The sequence below is a fragment of the Rhipicephalus sanguineus genome, chromosome 11 (genome assembly GCF_013339695.2).
Source record: "Rhipicephalus sanguineus isolate Rsan-2018 chromosome 11, BIME_Rsan_1.4, whole genome shotgun sequence".
In the NCBI taxonomy this organism is placed as follows: domain Eukaryota; kingdom Metazoa; phylum Arthropoda; class Arachnida; order Ixodida; family Ixodidae; genus Rhipicephalus; species Rhipicephalus sanguineus.
In genome coordinates, this window is record NC_051186.1 from 62,166,610 (window position 1) to 62,181,857 (window position 15,248).

Sequence of the window (15,248 nt, forward strand, 5' to 3'; positions counted from 1 at the left end):
AAATAGGAACATAGGCCTACAAAAATGCGAAGTTCCTTGAGTTGTTTGGACAAGGTGTGGCACAAGATGATCAGCCCCCGTGCAGTGAAGGGGCATTTCTTGAGGTTCACTTGTAGGCCAGCGTTGCTTAAACAAGTCAAAACGTGCCTAAGGCGAAGAGGTGTGTAGAGAAATCGGGCAAAAAAACCACATCATCACCGAGGTAACAAAGAAGCGTTGGCGACACTGCCGGATGGAGGCGCGTGTTCTTCTTCACATCTCCTTCACCCATTGATAATCGTTTTCACATGCAAGCGGAGTTCGTGCCCAATCGATGCGGCATTAGGCACCTTTAGTTTACCGTTAGCCTCATAGCGGGGACGAAGGGCAGACACGAGCTGAGAGACACGGGCGCCAATGTCAGTTCGTGTCTACTCTCAGACTCCGTTCGCCTTGAGCCATACCAATTTTTATTGCGATAGCATTTATATATAGACAGTCTCGGCTGGTTGTTGCCGTGGCCGTCGCCGCCGTCATGCACCCTATATGTATAAGTATGTGTATATGTATAAAAGTCCCAAAGAAAAATACTTCAGAAAGATGCTTCCGAAGAGCGGAATCGAACCAGCGACCTCTCGCTCCGCAGCGCGTGGCGCTAACCACTACGCCACAAAACGCAGATCTTTCAGGTAGCTAACGGCGAGCGTTATATACACACCCTTTAGCGCTGACAGGACTCAGAGACGGCAGGCGCTTATAAGCGTTTCTTCATTACCTGCGAGATGGCGCAAGGAGCGCAAGGGACGCATTTAAAAGTCATCGGCCAGCTGGCTCGCTGCTTCTAATATTTGCGCAGGGAGAACCTTGCCCTTCAGCGTAGCAGCGCGTCCATCACGGGCCGCTTTTCTTGCTATCGCACTCATTGCTTCGACCTTGCGGCGAAACTGTGACTTTTTTCTAAGGTAATGAACCAACTAGCTCAGCCACAAGTCCTGTTGATAGCGGGGGTGAAGGGAATATCGTTACCGTACCACAAACGCTCGCAGCGGACAGCGTATTTTAGAATAGCGGGATAGCGTTTACGGACCCAAGCTGCGACTGTGGTGTCACCTACCAAATGATGAATGCGCTAAAAAAGTGAAAAAAAAAACTCTCAAAATGTTCGCCTATATCGCCGGATTCAGCAGCATTACTATTTTTTTCGTAATAAAAAAAGTAAATAATTATGAACCACGTACCGAAAGCAAAATTTTATGTCTTTCAGATTTCTTTACACCGATCTTCTTGTTAGGCCTAGGAACGTTCGAAATGTGAACTTCGCAGTTATCCGTATATGGTCGTCGAAGGTGCTTGGAGGCAGCGGCGAACGAAGTGAGTCCTTCAGCAGCAACGCCTACTTCAGTTCGAAGCGAGCGTCCGCAACCACCGCCATGTTTTACGTGTACCACGTAAACAACGCAAGCATGGTAATGCTTAATCTGAAAAATAGCGTACCTACGGTAAACGCTGCGGGTCGTTTAGCGTACTGGGCATGCGCATTTCGAGCGCTTTTCCGCTAAGCACGCTATCCCGCTAAGCCCGTTAAATTATAACTGTCTATTGAAGTAATGTGAGCCCCCGCCAGCCTCGAGCAGCCATCCTTACGCATCGCTTACTGAAGTTTCCATAGACAAAGGGTGCCGCACCATGCAACCTGGCTACGTATTTGTTCTTTTGTTGCAATATTATGGGCACACAAGGCACATTTTTGCCGTCGCCGTTCTCCGTCATGTCCCGGGAAAGTCCAAATTGACACCACTACCCCGTTCGTTGTGTGTTAGCGAAAGCTCCTGGATGGGGCAGACAGGCTCGGCTCAAGCAGATATGAAACGCACCGGCCGGCTTCGTCGGGGCAAGGAACATGAAATGGTGGCGGTGGAGGGCTGCGTCGCTTGGGCAGCAACTACGAACTTTGATAAAAAAGGGCGTGGTCATGCACGCTATCTCGGAAAACATTAGTATATGGATCCTACCCTTGTATACGTGGTGTGCTTTCAGCTCTTAGTTCGCGTTGAGGCTACATACACTCAAAAGCCGCTTATTTTGGAAACAGTATTCCTGTGCGCCAGCGTTCTGTGCAGTTATACGAGATCGGATTTGTTGCTGTCGCATTCACTGCTTCCCCCTTGCGGTGAAACTGAGTTTTTAACAGCTTTTTTGTCACGATATCGCGAATAATTATTTTAACCTGCCTGCGATTAGAAGTAAAAAGGCTATTGCGTGGCCGCTGGGCTAGTTGGTCACAATTTGACACAATGTATCTTGTTATGAACTCAACTATGCATCTATATATAAAATATGCATCTATGTATCAAATATGTTGGAATGTATCTACGTAGAATGGTAGGCAGTGTCCTAGAATTAAGCATAGAGGTCTAAATAACTAAAAATTGACCTTTTTAGTAAACGATTTTTTATCATTGGCGTTTTCAGCAAATCGCATGCGTTTCATTAGAATTTAGAGGCATAGTTGTAGTGAGAAAAGCAGGAAAATTTTCTTTATTGACATCTCAATTCGCTATCTTAGAAGCAAATTGGGTTCATATATTGATCATAGGCACGTGCACACTTTGATGTGTATTCTACACGCGTATTTTCTGTGCATGATTGCTTTCTTGTCGTGTATTGTATGTTGCACGCTGCCGAAGAATGGATAGGTTCCAATTCGCCTGCGTTTCGGTGCTACTACCTCGTGTTTCTTCGTGCTGCCGAAGGACATCTCAGAGACCACGTGGGCAGAAGTGCGCGGCTAAGATCTGCTCCGCCAGGGGCCGCAGTGTTTGCGGCTTTAAGCTGCTCATAAGAATGAGGTCTGATCTTTGAATGATATCATTCAAATAATTTTTAGTAATTTCCTGACAGTTAATTCATCCTTACTTTGAGTTAGCATACGATTGATGTCACTGAATGAGCCTGTAGCCTGGCAGAAATATCGCGACGCCGAAAAAGAATTCCAGCCGCTTGTCGCTAAAGCAAAGCGTACATTCTTTTCTTCTATTCTTTCAAACATGTTAAAAACAATAATATTATCTGGGGTCTAACCTCCCAAAACAAACAATCCAAAATGATTCTGGGAGACAGTAAACCAGCAACCCGCGATCAGTGTGATTGTGTAATGCCTGATCGCAATGTACCCGATGTTCTGAACACAGCGTTCTCTTCTATTTTCGCTAATGAGCCAGACGACATCCTGCCTCATACTCTATTTCTCGATCACCCACCGATATCGGAGCTCATTATCAGTACTACAGGAACTGGAAAGGCTATTGAGTCCCTTAAATTATCATCAACTGCAGCAGTCGACAACATAAACTCAATAACAACTTAAAAATAGAAAACGTGTATGTAGTCTGATCCTACAGCAGATTTTTCAGCAGTCATTATCAACTGGAGGAGTGCAACAGCACTGCAAGGTAGGAGAGATCATTTCCGTCTCCAAAAAACATATTTCTTCTTTCCCTAAGAGCTACCGAAACATCTCGTGTGTATGCTGCAAACTAATGGAACACATCTTTTATTCACACGTAGCTAACTTCCTTCATTCTGTTGACTACTTCCGCCAAAACCAACACCGTTTCCAAAAAGGCCTTCCTGCAGTCAGCATTATTTTTTAATGACATTAGCTCCGCCATAAATATTAACATAAAATCAAAGTGGAAGGAACAGTCAAAGTGCTTTTGTTCTTTAAGAAATGATTGGCATTTATTATCTAGCAAGCAGTAACACAACAGCAACTGAACCTCTGGCTACAACTCCCAGAGCAGCCCATCGAGCAGATCGATAGAAGACCTTCTTGTTAACATTCAACTATGGCTCACACTCACTGTCGAGGATTAGCCAAGAATTGAGTGGTTTTATAAAATGTTATAGACATCTGGGTTCACTGCTTCTTCTTTTTCTTGGTCGCCTTGTAACTGTGACTCAAGCCAACAGTATGTTATTGGCCAAGAATCAGTTTATTTTATCATTTGATATACAATTTGAGATTAGGGCAATTTATGGAAATGAAACATTACAATTTGAAGGGTTCGTGATAACCTGTGGAAGGAAAACGAATTCCGCTGCTGCTCGCTCCCGCGTTTTACTTCTTTGCAGCAGCCTTTTCTGGCTCTCTTTGCGTACTCGATTTGGCATGTAAGTAGCTGCTGGTCTCCAATATTTCACCGCACATAGGTGGTAAGCCAGTTTGGTCATTTAAGATTGTTATAAGTCTTTATTACAGGTTGGAAGTTTGCATGTACACTCTAGGCACCAAGTTTGCACAGGTGCAGGAGTAAACTACTGCTGCAAGCTTTGGATTGTGCCATGGGTACCTTGGGTTCACAGAGAAAGGATTTGCGTTTAAAATGGCAACACAAGGGCCTGTACCCGATTAACGACAAACGACTCGCAGCCTCCAGCAGAAACTCGCAAAGTCATGAATGCAGCCTTTCAGTGCTCGCAATGTTTGCTTCACAGCTATATTATACACCGAATAGGAATGTATCAGAAGGATTCCAAGCGTCACGGATCTCTCAAGGAGAGTGAAGGAATGTGATAAGTAGGTCCACGCTATATACAAGCACGAAGCAGAGAAGACCGAGTGAACAAAATCGGGGCTCTTGCGGGTGCATTTGTGAATATCATTTGTGACGTACAGCTCCCAGACGGACATATAGTAACATTGTTCTCATTACGAATCGGCGCGACGGAAAGAGAAGGCAAAACTGCAACCACACGAACGCATCTGCGCCAACTCGCCAAACTCTTGGCCTTACGGAACATGGCTCATTAATATGTTTCTCGGCATGCCGCTCTCACTAAAGGTCACAGCCACGCCTCCTTTTCGTCAAGGTCGCCCCGCCACGGTGGTTTAGTGGTTATGGCACTCGACTGCTGACCCGCAGGTCGCGGGATCAAATCCCGGCCGCGGCGGCTGCATTTTCGATGGAGGCGAAAATGTTTGAGGCCCGTGTACTTAGATTTAGGTGCACCTTAAAGAACCCCAGGTGGTCAAAATTTCCGGAGCCCTCCACTAAGGCGTCTCTCATAATCATATTGTGGTTTTGGGACGTTAAACCCCAAATATTATATTATTATATTTTCGTCAAGGTAAACCCATTGACGGGCAACATTTACTTGAATTACACGGCGCCACATACTCTGTTAAACGTCGTAATTTTTTTTTCTACAATTTCTCTCAGCCGTGTAACATGTTCTCTTCCAGAGGAAAAGAAGGGAACCTGCCAGCAGTTCTGGCGATCAACTTGTTCTGCTTCGTCAGTTCCTTTTTGCCAGCATCATCACTTACATTGCATTTGTCGTTGTGGTGAGTACAAACCGCATCCCTGCGCATCCGGAATGACTGTGCGCAACCACAAATATAATACACAGCTGCTTGTTATGATTTTTATAGAGTTCATACTTCGAGAACTCCAACTGATTTCAGCACTGAATGAATGAATGAATGAATGAATGAATGAATGAATGAATGAATGAATGAATGAATGAAAGCCACGATGTGGTTTGGTAGCCTGTAGTTCAGCCACGGGCACTCGTATTGCAGGAACTCTATCCGGTCTGTAATTTAGAACGTATCCCTGAGGGCATCGTTCGTAGTTAGTATATATTTCACATCAAGTCACGTGCTTCAGGTAAGCACGCCATGGCTGCCTGCAACACTGCTAAACTAGTGTATCTGGCATTTTCTTTTGCTGAATTATGCATGCAACTCGTGAACACTCCTACCGTGTTCCTTGGCGATCTATTATATCACCTCAGACGTCAGCCAATTCCGGGGACATTAGTGGCGGCCGCTTTCAGGAAGTCTGGACACTGACGGCGAGAACACTCTTTTCTACTCACTGACCTGCGATAAACCCTTCGACGAAGACCAAAGATCTATCGAACCGAAGAGTGACGAGACGAAGCACCACGGCGTCATTCCTTCCTGTGACCCCCACCCCCCCTTTTTACAGCAGAGCTGCTAAGTTTTCGTAGTGCCGTAAATTGTCGACAGAAAACTATCATCACCCTTAACCGGCACGCGCCTTCTCAGTTCTCTTCTTGCTTTCGTCCTCTTCTTCATCTTCTGCTTCGCTCCCAGAACACGTGCGCCGATTTGTCCGGTGTGGGGCGCACTAACTCTGATGGGCGACAGAAGGAGTACATAGAGAGAAAGAAAAAGAAAGGGAGAAATTTTTCGCGAAAAACGTTTCTTGGCAACGCGGGATTCGAACACATTTACCCACGGTCTGAAGGCGAACGTCATAACGACTCGGCTATTGAGGCACGCTAGCAGAGCTTAGCATAGCCTTGTATAGTATGGTATAGATAGCAGGTAGTAAGGGGAAGTGAGGCTGACGAAAACCACTGTGAAAGTGAGGAGGAGGGAAAGGGGCCGAAAGAATAATGCATAGCATAGAGAGGAAGATAAAGAGATAGAGATAAAGAAAGGGAAGAAAGATGGGAACAGCGAGAAAGAGAAATAAATTGATAGAGAGAGAAAGAAAGAAAAATAAACATAGGCAAAAAAGAGAGAAAAAATTGAGAGAACAGAGAAACAGAAATAAGGAGAGCAACAAAAAAAAAAAAGAGGAAAATAAAGCGAAACAAAGAAGGCAGCCCTGCTCTGCACTTCCTCATCCTTGGCACCACTAGGCGAAGTTGCTTTGGCTTTTTTTCTTCTCAATTGCCTGCGCATGTTCCTTGACTTTCAGTCGCCCTTGTCCGGCGTCTGCTTGCTAGTTGATCCTTCTTTTCGCGTTCTTCGCGGTCTTTTATAATTGTTTCATTTGGTCTCTCATTTCTTTCCTTTCTTTTCTCCCTCCTACCTCCGCAATTAGTTACATCTGTAACGATACTCACGGGCGGGATAAAGCCATGTTCCTTCATTTTCTATTTTCTTCTTTGCAGGCTAGCTGCCTTTGGTAACAAACTCTTCACTTACTGAGAAAACTAATTGTGAAGGCCGTTATACTAAAGGCCAATAATTGTAATTTTACCAGAATTATTCCACAGCAACATTTAACTGATGCTGCTTCAACAAGGGACTAGTATTCTTCACAACATTCCAACATAGTTTCTCGGAATATCAACGTTCATTTGGGAAATAACACAATTCGGATCAACCTCGTTTAATTTACTTCAGCCTGGCTATTTGGACAAGTATACAAGAAAGCGCAAATTTTTCGACTAACCGCACAATATAAATCTGCACAAAAGCCAACATCCACGCCGTATGCCATTCGTCCAACAAGTTGTATTTTGTATGGGCCAGGAAAACAGGAATTCCTACCAGCAGTGAGGTAAGGAGGTGCTTCAGCAGCTTTAGTTGTTATGGTTGCTATGAATTATGGTGGTTGGCTTGGCCGCGCATAAGTATAAAATAAATTACGATACAATAAGGTACCCTTTGCAGCTCCCTAGGACAAATGCATCTACCCCATCAGCCGTAATGTGGAGCCAGCAAAATCTTAATATGACGACAAACTTTTTACTTACCAGCAGGGATGTGTGTGGCTACTTCTGGTTGATTCGCTAGTGGTCTGTGGATGCTGATGATTGAGATGTCCTTGCTTAGGTGAAAGTATATTTGGCCGCACAAAAATTGTTTTCGGGATCACGGGAACAAACAGCTGTCTATAAAAGAGTTTTACGTATTATTGCAATTTTACACCTTAACCACCACTGAGCGAATGATGGCACTTATCGTGAACGTCGTCATTGTACTTCCGCAGGTGCAAATGTCCTAATCTATGTGTGCTGAAACATGCAGTGAATGTGGCCACCGTCGCTAAAACCACTTTTTACAGGCTGCTTGTGCAAGTAGTCTATACATCTGAAAATTGTGGCAGCACCTGTTCTTTTTTTGAATTCACGTAGTTGTTTTTTTTGCACAGCAAGGACAACCACTTTGTAGAAGATTTACTCTACTCAAAAGTACGTACTCTATGTTTACACGTGGTGTCTCTAGTTTGCAGTATAATTTTCCCCACTGTTCCCTTACATTTGGTCTTGGCGGACGTGGCTGTTCTGCAAGATGCAGACCAACACTCAATTTTAAAGTATTTGCCACCTGCCAACACATTAAAAAGTAATTTTTTCAAGTTTTTGTATTTCTTAACTACGAAGTACTGTAGAATTGTGATTGTCATGGCGTGTCTTTATCACCAAAATATAAAATTTTCGAAGTTGTTTAGTAGGAAGTATAGATTATGTCGAAAACCATAGTGCGACTCTTCCATTAAAGGGGGATTTCGCAGTGGAAAACAATACATGCCGACGAGTTTCGGAACCACTCTGATAGCACATGCTTATACCGCACTACAGCCAAACACTTTTGACAGTTAAACACTTTATAACACCTGAATGTAGTTGCCCTCGGACCAAGGATGGTCGGCACGGAGCGTATAAAATGCACATAAAATATTCAGTAACAATGCTGTCCTACAAGTCGGAGGGGCAACTTCAACAAAGAGCTGCCTAGAGACGGCGCACTCTCGAATACAAGATCGAGCCCAGCACGAATGCTGTTGATGGATAGTGGCTTACTAACGCAATCGGCACAAATCCGACGCTCACGATCGGTCGTATAAGTGCTTCTAACGGAAACTTAACCCCTGGATCGCGTTAAATGGACTCGGAAGAATGGCGGAAACTGTATTAACTGTGACAGTGACATTTTGATTTAGAACATTGGTTCCACAGCAAGAGCAGCGAGCGCGAGAAATTAGAAAAGGGATTTAAAAAAACGAAACTTCGTGAGCTAGCCATCGGCACGGCTTGGGGTAAGAAGTATGGATACCTTGTCAGCAGGTGCGGTAAGTTTGCAGAGAAAGTATAGCGCGCAAGCCTGTTTTAGGGAAGGCGCAGTGGAATATGCTTTCCTCTTGACTGGGAGCGTTCCTAAAGTACATGTTGTTATCGATGCTTTTGTATGCTGTTAACTGGTTAGGAGCGACTGATCATACCTTTTTTTTCGTGGCATTTAACGCTGAAGCACCCGCGACACTTTCGCTGAAATCTGCGGTAATCTAGAAGTGGGTGCTTGTCCGGTCATAGCAGCAAATACAACGAAAAACGTCGAGGCAGAGTGAGCTACGTTGGCTACGGAATCGAAGAAAGCATGCTTATTCTGAAATTGCAAATGATGGAGTACACTTACTCATTGTCACTGAACACGGCTTTTCCGAGTCGGTTCGAAATACGATGTCAACGCCTTCGTGAACGATACTCGGGTAACACGGCCTCTCCTGGGCCTGCAAGTCGGTTATGAAAGTGTCCATTCTCGCTGTCGTCCAACGCGGCACCTAGGTCACGGGCGTTACGTCGTCGAGTCAGCGCTAGACTTTCAAGTACCCTTGCACCCAGCGTTCCTCCGGATTGTCACGTGAAATGACAGAAGAATACGTTCAAGTTTCCAGCAATTCGCAGCGTTTCGTCCGTTAGGAGCCGCTTACTGACGTTGCGCTTGAAGGGGACGAAGGCGTCGTCCAACTCGTTATTGAACACTGGCCTGTCACCCGTGAGCTAGCACTTCAACTTCTCCTTGACGGAGCAGACGTGCTTAAGGGCGCCGTACTTGGAAGTGGCTTTTTTCCGTCTATCTTGCAATGCCGATGGGTGCAGCTCACATTATTTCCGGACGCGCTGTGTCGCACAACGGCTTCGATGTTCGCGAAGACGGTGTAGGTGTGTGTCGTGGGGTTAACGTATTGCACGAGACATGTGGAAACAGCGGCTCCGGGCAAGCTTTATCAAGAAAACCCTGCGACCGCCGCGTTTTATTTCAGACTGTCCTTGATCATGCTGCACTATATGCTGTCCCATCGGTTTTTCCTTTTCCACCACACGTTATCGCACATTCTCGTCATCGCACCTAGCGGCCTCGTAACGGCCGAAATGAGGTGAATACATAGGCTGACGTTGGCACTTCAAAGGGGTGGGCGCTTTATATATAATTACGTTCAGAATACTGACGTTTGAGAAATAATAATACTGGGCGCTCGTGCGAAACTTGGCGCTTCCAGAATAATGTACGGTATTGCAGTCACTCGGATGAGCAGGTATACGAGGAGCGGACACTGTCACACCGTTTACTGACCAATGCTTGCGCTTAAGGTGGTCAAAGAAAATGCTAAAGACCAACTGCTAGATTACACTGCACTTCCTTTGGGTCCTCTGAGTTTTCCAACTAATTTACGTGTGCTGAATGATTTTTATTCCAGTTGTCAGAACAGGCTGGTGGCACGAGGGTATATATGCATCGTCATTGATAATAAGAAACATTGGAGGAATGCAACATAGATTTTAATCATGGAGCACTCGCGGATGGCATACTGCCGAAATAATTTAGGAGCAGCAAAGCAAAAATAAATCGAGATTTTTTGCTGTGAATGCTTGGACCCATAGGTATTGCTGTGCAAACCATTGTCGTTCCCTGCCTTTTATAGCGAAAGCTGTTACGAGATCACAACAACGGATGGAACAGGGTTAGAACCTTGGCCTTCTGCGTGGGAGCCCAGTATTCAACAACAGAGCTATGCCGGTGCTTGAAACATAGTTGGAAAAAGACCCTATACAGGCTACATGTCGGAAAGGAACCACATTACCATATGTACTCTAGCCTGGTAGAAGAGTGAAATAACAACCAGGCGTCACACAACGCGAATTCTGTAACCAGGTGTCACGCAATGCGAATTGCGCATTGAGCGGGTTGTTGAATGCGTCAAAGGGTTCAGCCATAATTATTCATTGTCATCAGGCATAGCATGAACAAAGTGCACATAATGCCTTAGAGGTATTTAACGGGTATCACGGTTCTCCGCAGAATGACGTAAAATGACATATTGGTTGCTTCCCTACTTCAAAAAATTATTATTATTATATATAGCGTAGTGGGTTCCTCGCAAGTACACTTCTATTGGTTGCCAAGGAACCCCATCATGCCCCATGATCCATTTCCTGAGGGTCTCAATAAAGTTATTTGCCCCTCTCTGTCTCTTACCCAGGTTAACATATGTTATATAGCGTGGTGGGAGAGCGAGATAGCGACCGGGCGTCACATATTGCGAATTACGCAGCTAGTGGGTCGTTTAAAGCTTCCAACCCATTACAAAGCGCTCAGCCATAACTATTCACCGTCATCAGCCGTCATATCACCAAAGTGCATATAATGCCTCACATATGTTTAGCTGGTACATCGCTTCTCCGCAGAATGAAAAATAACGGCATAGTGGGTGTTTCCCAACTTCACAGAAGCTATGATTTATGGCGTGGGGAGTACCTTGCTAGCGTACTTGCATCAGTAGCCCCTAAATAGCTTACAACAGTCTCTAGAAATACCACTCTTCCAGCTTGCGCTGTGACTCTGCTGCGCTTTCCGCGCAGGCCTGGCGATTTAGGAGGTGGCTCGCCAGGTTCTTAAGCTGGGGTGAAGTCCCTCGCCGTAATCGTAACCTTAGTTCCAGAAGTGACCGCTACAGGCGCAGCTCGCGCCAAAGAGAAGCCTTCTTCCTGTTGTTCTTCGAGCGCCTTCATGATGATATTAACGCAGGCAAAACAACATATTGCATAGCCAACTGTAGCATGCGGCGCTCGCTCAACACCGGCATGTGCTCTAGCTTGATAGGAGACCGCTATACGGCCACAACTGCGTGCTTCCTCTCTATTTCGATAGTCGTCACTCAGTGCGCTTCGATGCTAATTACATCAACGAAGAAGACAAGGCAGCGGAGTGTAGGGCTCGCCAGGCAGCAGCAGCGCTGGCTCGCTGCCAACACCCTGCGGTGAGGGCTCGCGAGGCTGCAGAGAGACGTCAGCGTCATGCGGACCCCGAGGTACAAGCCCGCAAAACCGAAACAGCGCGGAAGCGGCGGAAAGAGAACCTTGAAGAAGTACGGGCGCGGGATGCAGCGGCCAAGTGCCGGAAGCGGTCGCTACCTGAAGTTGGTGGCACCGACTCGCCTCGACCACACATTCGGCCACAGCTGCAAGGTCTGCGACCGCTTGTGGTTCGACAACAACCTGACCACAATTGCTACTCTAACAAGATGGCACGTCTTTCTATTACAGTAGGAGAATTGTACGGAGCATTCACGGTTTACCCAATTAATTCCGAGCCAGCTCATCAATCATCATTCACTTCCTGGTTATGGTGTGATTTTTTTTCTAAACGCTTCAAAGCACGGCTACCATGAATAAATCAAATTCACGACTATTTTGAAGGTTAATTTTTCTGCATTGTTAGAAAGACATGGGATAACTTTAGCCCAAAGCGACACAAGGAAAAAAATTACACCATTTCCCGATAAAGGGGACCATGAGGCGATGCGAAGCCGGAGTACTTGCACGATCGCATCCCGTTGGCGTTCGTTGGGCATGCTACCGACGCGGTGTGGAACGCGAAGAGGAACGCTACACGCGTCTTCCCTCTAGCCTGGCCGTTAATTCTCACAGGGCGAGCGGGCAAAGCGGTCCACAGGTGCGCGAGAGGTGGGCAGCGTATAAGAGGAGAGAAAGGGGAAGGGGACGCGCATGCGCTGGCGCTCATCGCGGCGTTGCGCAGGAGAGAATTCCGGCATGTCTAGCCCGCGTTTCAGAGGAACAGTGGAGAGGGGGAGGGAAGTGGGGAAGTGAAGAGGGGGAAGGGGAGAGAGAAAGTGGAGAGGAATAAATGGGAGAGGGGGAGTGGAGAGGAGGTGTGTGAAGAGGGTATGCGCATGCGCAGTATGGGTGGTCACGCCGCACACCACCACCACCACCACCACCATTACCGGTTTGAACTCCGCTATAAAATGCTACGCATCTAAAAAGTTCGGCAGATCCCACGCGTTGTGGGAATCGCTTTCATGCGAAGCAGGCAGCGAGTACTTCTAGGCTGTATTTTATGGCTTTGAGCCAAGCGTTACGAGTTGAACCGATGTGTTTCGTAAGTCTAGTAGCTGTGTGTACATCGTGGTCTTACCAGGAACGTGGACAACACTGGCGTTTAAATGGTAACTTATGGTGCGACGTAACAATTGAGTCCTCACTTTAGAGTACATACGTCGGTATTACCGCAACTAAGTGCAATTTATGGTGCAATCATGTTAATGTCATTCGTAACTTTCGTTAATGTATTCCTGCGGGGTCGAGCAATGCTTCAATATAGCTTGTTCAATCATAGGTATACAAAATATAATGTTAATTAGACGGCTATAACAGCGAAGCCAACACTGGAACCAGAGACGGCAATCTGACATGGCGCCTGTATCGTAGGAGTTCATATGTAGTGTTTATTGCTTTCTTGTAAAATTAGATAGCTTCCACCACAGCCATAATTGACGTTGCGCCGACATTACACCTGCGTAGGCTGTTTTTGCAAACCAGTATATAGACCTGGCGTGGGTCTGGGGTAGAATACGCGATTACAACGCAGAGTGCTTGGGTTTAATTCCTGCTGGGATCCTAATATTTATTATTTCCATGCATCGGGTCAACGCTGCCGATGTCGGTTTTCGTTAACGCCTTCGCATCTAACTTACCAATGTCTGTTCTCGGAGTTCCAGGGTAGATATAAATTGTCAATCACCTGTGGCGCATACCCGTACACCGTGGCCCGTTGTAAACGGGTATGTGCAACATGTGTCTGGAGGAAAGGGTTTGACGACGTAAGCTACAGGATTTTCACGGTATTCATGTCACGACCCGACATTCATATTCGTCGAATCCTCTGACCCACCCACGCCAAATTTGGTCGACACCCAAGTTAAGGAGTCGACCATGATCGCACCCAGACGTGGGCGGCTAGATAGATATCTAGATATATACGTACACAGAAACGCTCAAAGTGCGAAGGTTCGCAAAGAAATGCTTCGCATTTACAAACAAGGTAGCGAAACAACACTTATCGCACTTTCTCAGTCCCTCCCTTTATTTGTCGTTTTATTGCTTTGCGTTGAAGGTAGTACTAAGACACCTCTTTGTATATAACTGAGTGTTCGATGCGTAAAATAGAGCCTAAGTAAATTAAAGGTAAACATTCGGCAGAAGTCTGTCTGGTTGGGTGAAAGACTAAAGGCAAAAAGAGAAATCTCCAACCAGAAGGTTTATTTTAAATAACCCGACGTTTCGAAGCCTGACCGGCTTCTTCTTCAGGGGTGAGATGGCCCGAGGTGCACGGCGCTTATATGCGCTTTCTTGCCGACAGTTGCCGCAAGCCTTGACAATAGAGGGGGGGCAAGGTTCCCGTGGTGCGGTTGATGTTTTCCGCTGTATTCTGTATATGCCACGACTCGAGGAGAAGCCGCCGGCGCCAACAGCTTTCCTGTTCCAGGATCACCGCATCGTCAGGACTAATGCGGTGGTCACATTTTTCGCAGTGTTCCGCTACTGCACTCCTTTCGCTGTTCAGCTGACGCAGATCGTTCTTATGCTGCCGCATCCTTTCGCGGAAGTTCTTTGTTTCCCCGACGTACGCGGCGGGGCAGTCTGAACACGAGATCCTATACACGACGCCCTGCGCTTTCTCCGCGGGCGCGCGGTCTTTGGGAAGGGGGAAAAAAACGGCCGATGGTGGTGGTTGGCTTGTGTGCCACGCCGACCCCCGCCTTTCCCAGAATGCGCGCCAATGTTTCGCTGGTTCCCGCGATGTAGGGAATCGGCACACGTCGTCGCTGAGGCGGCGCCGCTGGCTCTCTACCCCCACCGCCTTTATTCCTGGCGGTGGGGGTAGAGGCGGTGGGGGATAAAGGCGGTGGGGGTAGAGAGCCAGCGGCGCCGCCTCAGCGACGACGTGTGCCGATTCCCTACATCGCGGGAACCAGCGAAACATTGGCGCGCATTCTGGGAAAGGCGGGGGTCGGCGTGGCACACAAGCCAACCACCACCATCGGCCGTTTTTTCCCCCTTCCCAAAGACCGCGCGCCCGCGGAGAAAGCGCAGGGCGTCGTGTATAGGATCTCGTGTTCAGACTGCCCCGCCGCGTACGTCGGGGAAACAAAGAACTTCCGCGAAAGGATGCGGCAGCATAAGAACGATCTGCGTCAGCTGAACAGCGAAAGGAGTGCAGTAGCGGAACACTGCGAAAAATGTGACCACCGCATTAGTCCTGACGATGCGGTGATCCTGGGAACAGGAAAGCTGTTGGCGCCGGCGGCTTCTCCTCGAGTCGTGGCATATACAGAATACAGCGGAAAACATCAACCGCACCACGGGAAACCTTGCCCCCCCTCTATTGTCAAGGCTTGCGGCAACTGTCGGCAAGAAAG

General features: G+C 46.9%; 1 long non-coding RNA gene across 1 annotated transcript; it reads left to right on the forward strand.

The window, feature by feature from the left end:
- The first annotated feature begins 5,221 nt into the window (after positions 1 to 5,221).
- On the forward strand, positions 5,222 to 10,374 carry LOC119374001 (uncharacterized). Its single transcript, XR_005180050.2, has 3 exons — positions 5,222 to 5,326; positions 7,899 to 7,938; positions 10,227 to 10,374. It is a non-coding gene; the product is annotated as an uncharacterized LOC119374001 (long non-coding RNA).
- Positions 10,375 to 15,248: the final 4,874 nt, after the last annotated feature.